Here is a 6,632-nt window from a genome sequence, read left to right as displayed (position 1 = left end):
TTAATCCACGATATATTTCATTTCATGTTCCACAAATTGTTAGTTCCTGATTCTGTGGATGATTACCTCTGCGTCAACAAAGTGTTCTGCCTTGACTTTTTTGTCCATTTAATAGATGTTAATGAATAATATCAAAATTCGTAGTAACACGAATAGAACATATTAAGTGAATTTCATTCACTGCTTCCTGATTTTAGACTGCAATGTTAACCAGTTTGTTTCATCTTCTTTCTTGTTTTCGTCTTTCAACTTTCATTTACAATATGTATAATGGTGTTGTTGGTTAAACATGATACATATAAGTTTTTATATTACTACATTTTGATTTTGTAATTGTCTACTTTTAATGGTTAAATTATCAAGTTTGAAAGTCTAACCAAATAACTATGTACGCATTAATTTCTTTGATAATTATAACATGCATTGCCGTTTGGGTAATCACAACACACATTCAAATTGCTACGTAATGCAGAGATACATATGTCCTATTTAGTATTTTCTGTCTATGTAAATCACATAACTTATCAATTGATTTGGTTGTTAAAGTCTTTTTGCAGTTGATCAATCGTGTAGAATCGGATTAGATTGTATTTTTGAGTCATATTAAAAGCCAAAATTATTTGAATAAACATATGTAACAGATACCACTGCACTTGACACCATAAAAAACGTCATTAGATATAAAAAAAATAAAGAAAATAAAAAAAAAATATTATGAAAAACTAATACGAAAATTACCTTGACGAAAGACCTACATAGTCTAAATTAATCCTGCACTCACGAGTATTCACCCCTTATATGTTTAGTTCAAACCTCACACACGCTAGATCCGTTTGGATTCTTTCTTAATTTACTAAAATAGCCAGTTTACCAAAAGGACGTCGATGGTACATGTACTCAACCAGTATCGTGATACCTACAACAATATATCCAAAAGTACTAAAATAGCGTCAAACACATCAAATATCAAAATTGTCATATAAAGTATGTAGAACAGACTATCTTAATTCAGATTAAAAAAAAATTCAACAAACATTTTTAGTGTATTCTATACAAGTTTTATTTTTTGTTAACATAGTCATAAAAATGATTTGTGGTTATCAAAATACATTGCGGTGTTTGCCTCAGTGAGTTGGCACATCAACGGTTAATCGGTCAACGATTAACCGTGTGCATTACTATTCCCCGATGACGTAATTTAAAATGAAAACATAGTCTGAAACATAATTCAATCTCTATACAGAACTAAATGTGAAAAGTATGCAGAATTTCAGAGTACTTTACTTTAACAACGACGTTACGTTCTTTTAGCATTTGTTAATGAATAATCCAATTCTCAAAGTGGGGACAATTGCTTGCTTCAATTTTAAAACAAATAAAATATACTGTTATATTTGTATTATCCGTATTGATTTTGTTCTTCAGCGTCTTAACTAAAATATTGTAAACGTATCACATATGTTTTCACAATAGTTAACACTGAATACCCATTTGCCTATATTTTGGTTATCAGGAGGAAATAACCATACCTTGTTATCCGGCAACTAATTAGATGTACTAAAATAACATGGTCTTATTGCACATTTAGGAATTTGAATATTTCACAAGTCTTTCATGGGTACGAGTTATGTGTCATTTACTTTGAAGTAGAACTTTACATTATTTCAGTGATACTATATAGTTATATTAAAATTTACCCATAATTAAATTCACCAATAGTAACAACTGTTTTAATGTCTGGTGGTTCTATTAATTGTTACGACTGTCAAGTGAGCCTCGACTGATAACCTCTAATTAATGGATCAGTATTTTATCAGAATAACACACATGGAACTGCAAGTAAATCATAAATAATGTCAGTTGATAATTTTGATAACTGTGGAGTCCATTATATTTTTTAAGGTCATATCATAGTGTTAATTAATGATTGTTTTTTCAATGGCATTATTATGTGTCCAAAGTAGGTAGTATTGATCGAGATTTGGCACGAGGCAATGCTTCAATTTGAAAACACTCGGTTTTATTTCTTGTATTATTCAAACCATCAATATACAATTACTGTCTTTTGGTGAGGTAAATGTGTGGTTTTATTGACTTTTGAAAAAATAATATTCACTTAGGCCAATAAAACCACGTATTTACCGAAACAAAAGACAGTAAATGTTTTATTCCATATTCCGTGAGAAATTAATGTAATGGAAAATATTTAAAAAAAACAATTGTACATCAAACGTTTTTTTTTTATTCCAAAGTTGTACACGTTAAAGCACGCGACGTTTTGCGCGGTTAATATCCTTTTTCCGCAGGTGAATATGCTTATTTATTCAAAATTCCATTCATATAGAAAAACCTACTAATATTTTATCAATATGGAATAATGTCTAATATTTTACCGAGCCAAATCATATCTTAAGAATACATAATTTATATCCTTTTATCGGTAATTTGTACATTTTTCCTTTGATGTGTACTCGCTGATAATGTCAGTAACAGTGGACTGGCTGTGTTAATAAAGGTATTAGGCTAGTACGCAAATGACATGCGCGAATGCAACGCGTAAGGATCTACTTTCCGCTTTCATTCACAAAATTGCGCGTGATTTTTTTTTCAGAAACGCACGAGATTTTTGGCGAATAAAACACTTGACATCGTTTGAAACTTTCACAAAGTCAGTTTAGCCTTTTTGAAAAATTGATGTGAAAATGTGAATTGAAAATGCATGAAAATCCGAGAGACTTTTAAAAAACTGCGTTATATAAAATACAACTAACATATACCGTCCATTCTGAGTTTTTATTCATACAATACCAATACCTGATACATAACCTGGTGCTGTTCCACGTAGTGTTATTTTTCTATTTCTTGTGACGTATTTATTTTAACTGTTCAGTCACTACAAACTGTTACAATTCATATTTAAACGCAACACATAAATAATTACCAAAAAGGTACCGCTATCGCATGAGAGAAGCTCAGTTAGAAGAAGAAAAATGAATTTTACGCATTTTCGACACTTTTTGGGGACTATCATATACAATTTTAAAAGATGTGGTTTCATTGTCAATATGACAGATATACATAGAACAAAGAACAAAAAAGTGAACCGTGATATTCATAAGCAAATCTAGAATAAATTTTAAAAATGGGGGTAACCGGGGGCACCAAACTTTAAAAGTCTGCTTTGACCAGAATTGTAGCCTTTATGAGGGGTGACTGTGAACCCTGTTCGCCTACCCCTGAATTCGCTTCTGAAATTAAAGGTACCCTCCAGGCCTGTCCAAATTTCAAATTTCTGGTCGGTGTTGAAAATAAATGAACACGACTTTGAAAAAAGCAAGAATTATAAGCTAAAACAGTTTAATAACGTCTATCAAAATGTTTGAAACAATAATGAAGTCGACAAGAAATGAGCTTGTTCAGATCATTTACAGTCAGCTTACATTGGGCCATTGCCTCCTGTATGAAATGTCTCCTCACAGTGCTTTCGAAAAATTATTTGAAATCAATGTGATCGTTTTCAATGGCGGACCCAGAGGGGGCGATTCCGGGTAGTTTGAACCCCCTTCATTTGTATGATCAATGTATTCGAATGGGGGCATGAGGGTTGGAACGCCGAACTCCCCTTTTGTCCTGGTTGGGACCCCCTTTCCCTTTTTTAAATGCCTGGATCAGCCCCTGGTTTTCATGATGCCCACTGAGCGAATAAAACATAATTATAACTTATTGTTGAACTCGAAATGATGATGGATGATAAATAATTCGTGTTTGACACAACTTAGTAAATTAAGAAAGAAGCCATACGGATTTAGATCGTGTTTGAACTAAACATGTCAGGGTGAAATGATCGTGATTGCAGAAAACTATTAATTCAGATTATATAGATCTTCCTTGAAGAAGGTTCCCAAGTGATTTTTGTTTTTTTCTGATCTTGTATGGGTCTTTCTTGCCTGATGAATGTTTGTCTGTCACAATAGTGTTTTCCTCATCTAATGGCGTTTTTTTTTGTGCCAAGTGCAGTGGTATTTGTAATATACGTTCATTCAAATATTTTTGTTTTTTAATATAACTCAAAAATACAATCTAGTCTGATTCTTCACAAATGATCAACAGCCAAAAGACTTGAACAACACAAATAATTGATAACTGGTGTGCTTCAGATATCCTTTTGCAAGAGGTTATGAATTTACCGACAACATTATTATACACATTACAACTGAAATCTGAAAGAAGAAAAGCAGAAACAACCTGGTTGACATTTTAGTCTATAATCAGGTAGCAGTTAATTAATTTACTTTATATGTTCTGTTCGTGTTACATGTACTATGTGTTTTGTTATTATTACTAAACACCTAAATGACACAGATGTCAAGTCAGTACACTGTGTAGACGCAGCGTTAATCCTCTGCAGAAGCAGGAAATCACCCTTTCTGTTACATGAAATGAAATATATATTTAATTAGAACAATTTACAATCTAAAAAACAAGACTATATTATTCAAATATCATTTACATGGTAAATTATTTAGGACATTTATTCTCGAAGGCAGTAAATAAATTTATATTAAAGGAACGATGGGTGGTTTACGAATGTTTCTAAAAGCAAATGAACGAAACTTTATCTATCTCTATGTCGATATTGTTATGAATGTATGTTTATGTAAAACAAAATATGATTGTCAATGAAACAACTCTTCACAAAAGACAAAATTATGTATATATTAACAGGTAAAGGTCACCGTAAAGTTTCAATAATAAGAAAAATCCTAACCACACAGTCAGCTACAAAAGGTCCCAACATGATAAGTGTAAAAAAAATCAAACGAGAAAACTAGCGGCCTAATTTACAAAAAGAATAATGAACAAATATGTAACATAACATTTTCTACATAAGAAAATGCGTGTTTCAAGTCAGGAATATGCCATTTGTTATCCATTTGTTTGATGTGTTTGAACTTTTGATTTTGCCTTTTGATTCGGGACTTTCCTCTTCGACTTTTCATCGGAGTTCAGTATTTTAGTAATTTTACTTTTTAAAGCAATAAACGACAACTGTATGTAAGGCATGACAGGTTGACTTGAAACAAGCACATGCATGCAAAATGTATCAGGGTTAAATTTGTGAGCGAGCGCTCAACAAACATCTAATCTGGAACAGAAGTGTAATAGTACAACATCTACTGAAACTAGGCAATCAGTTGACAAAGCCTGATGGATACATATAGAAACAAATACAATAAAAACACAGTGTATGTATCTATAAACATATGAAAAAGAAGATGAGATATGATTGCCATTGAGACAAATCTCCACAAAAGACCATAAAAAAATGAAATTAACAACTATAGGTCATGTTCGACCTACGGGAGGGAGAGGGATGAAAATAATGATTGTCTCTCCAATAAAAGTAAACACAAATTTTAGTGGTGAAAATTAGAGAAGTATGTAGACTTTAAACCACAAACTAAACCTTCGAGACTTCTTTACTAGTTATTCTTACAAAAACAAACAAAACAAAAAAAAGAAACCCAATCAAATCAAAAAAAAAAACTTGGCAACAAAACATTGGAACTTGTCTTTTTTTTCTGATGGTTTTATTGAATAGGATAGTTAGTTTTATTGACAGATCGTTGATTCTCTCATCTTGTCATTACTGAAGCTAGACAAGGCTAACAAAGAAGTTTAATTATTTATTGAAACCTCTTTATTGTTGAAAAAAGATTTAAACGATTGACGTCTTTTATGTAGAAGTGTCAATGCGAGAGACGTATACAAATTATACCGTTGCATTTATCATACAAAACTTCTCAGAAACAAACAAAAAATGCTGACGCTTTGTCGGGTTTGTTTTCCTTACAAATATAGTTGCTCATTCGCCTTATCATGATCGTATCTTCCGTTATATATCAGTTGTTTTCAAACAGTTCGTTTCTGTTTATGGTGGTGCACATCTGGGTTTTTGGTTATTCCTTAGTTCTATCTTATAATTGATACGTTTCCCTCTTTTTTTATTTGTAATACGAATTAGTTATCTATCAAGTGAATGTTGACTTTTGAATACTGGTATACTACCGTTGCATTTATAAAGGTCCTCTATGTGTTCCAATATTACTTGTTCTTATCCTGACTTTTTAACCTTATTTTCTACACGCGTCACTTATAAGTCTATTTGTAGAGGGAACGTGACAAACGGTGTTTTTGTTCGAAATCAAACGTCTTGTATCTTTAATAAGTCTTGTTATAATACTTATTATATATTAACCATAACGTATCCTTGTTATCATTGTCATTATGTTGTTTAATGTGAAATATTAAATAAAAAAAAAAAAGAAATATAAAATAAGTATGTACTATCTCTGAAATCGAAGTTTAAATAGTTGTATCTTATTATGTTTATCTAACTGTTTGACGAATCTGACCGATAAAGCTGGATATTCACAAATAAATGTTGTAATAAGTAATTATTGCTTGTTTTATCTAAAATACCTGCTTATTCTGGGTTTTAATTACCAACAGATTGTGTATTTGATTCATTGTATTTTCTATGTTCATCAACGAACAATTAATACGCTTTATTAAAACGAACATGTATTCTTCATTGTTATATTTGTTCTCAGATATGAACATAAAGTTAT

Source organism: Mytilus trossulus, chromosome 11 (assembly GCF_036588685.1).
Source record: "Mytilus trossulus isolate FHL-02 chromosome 11, PNRI_Mtr1.1.1.hap1, whole genome shotgun sequence".
NCBI lineage: Eukaryota > Metazoa > Mollusca > Bivalvia > Mytilida > Mytilidae > Mytilus > Mytilus trossulus.
Note: the sequence above shows the minus strand (reverse complement) of the source record.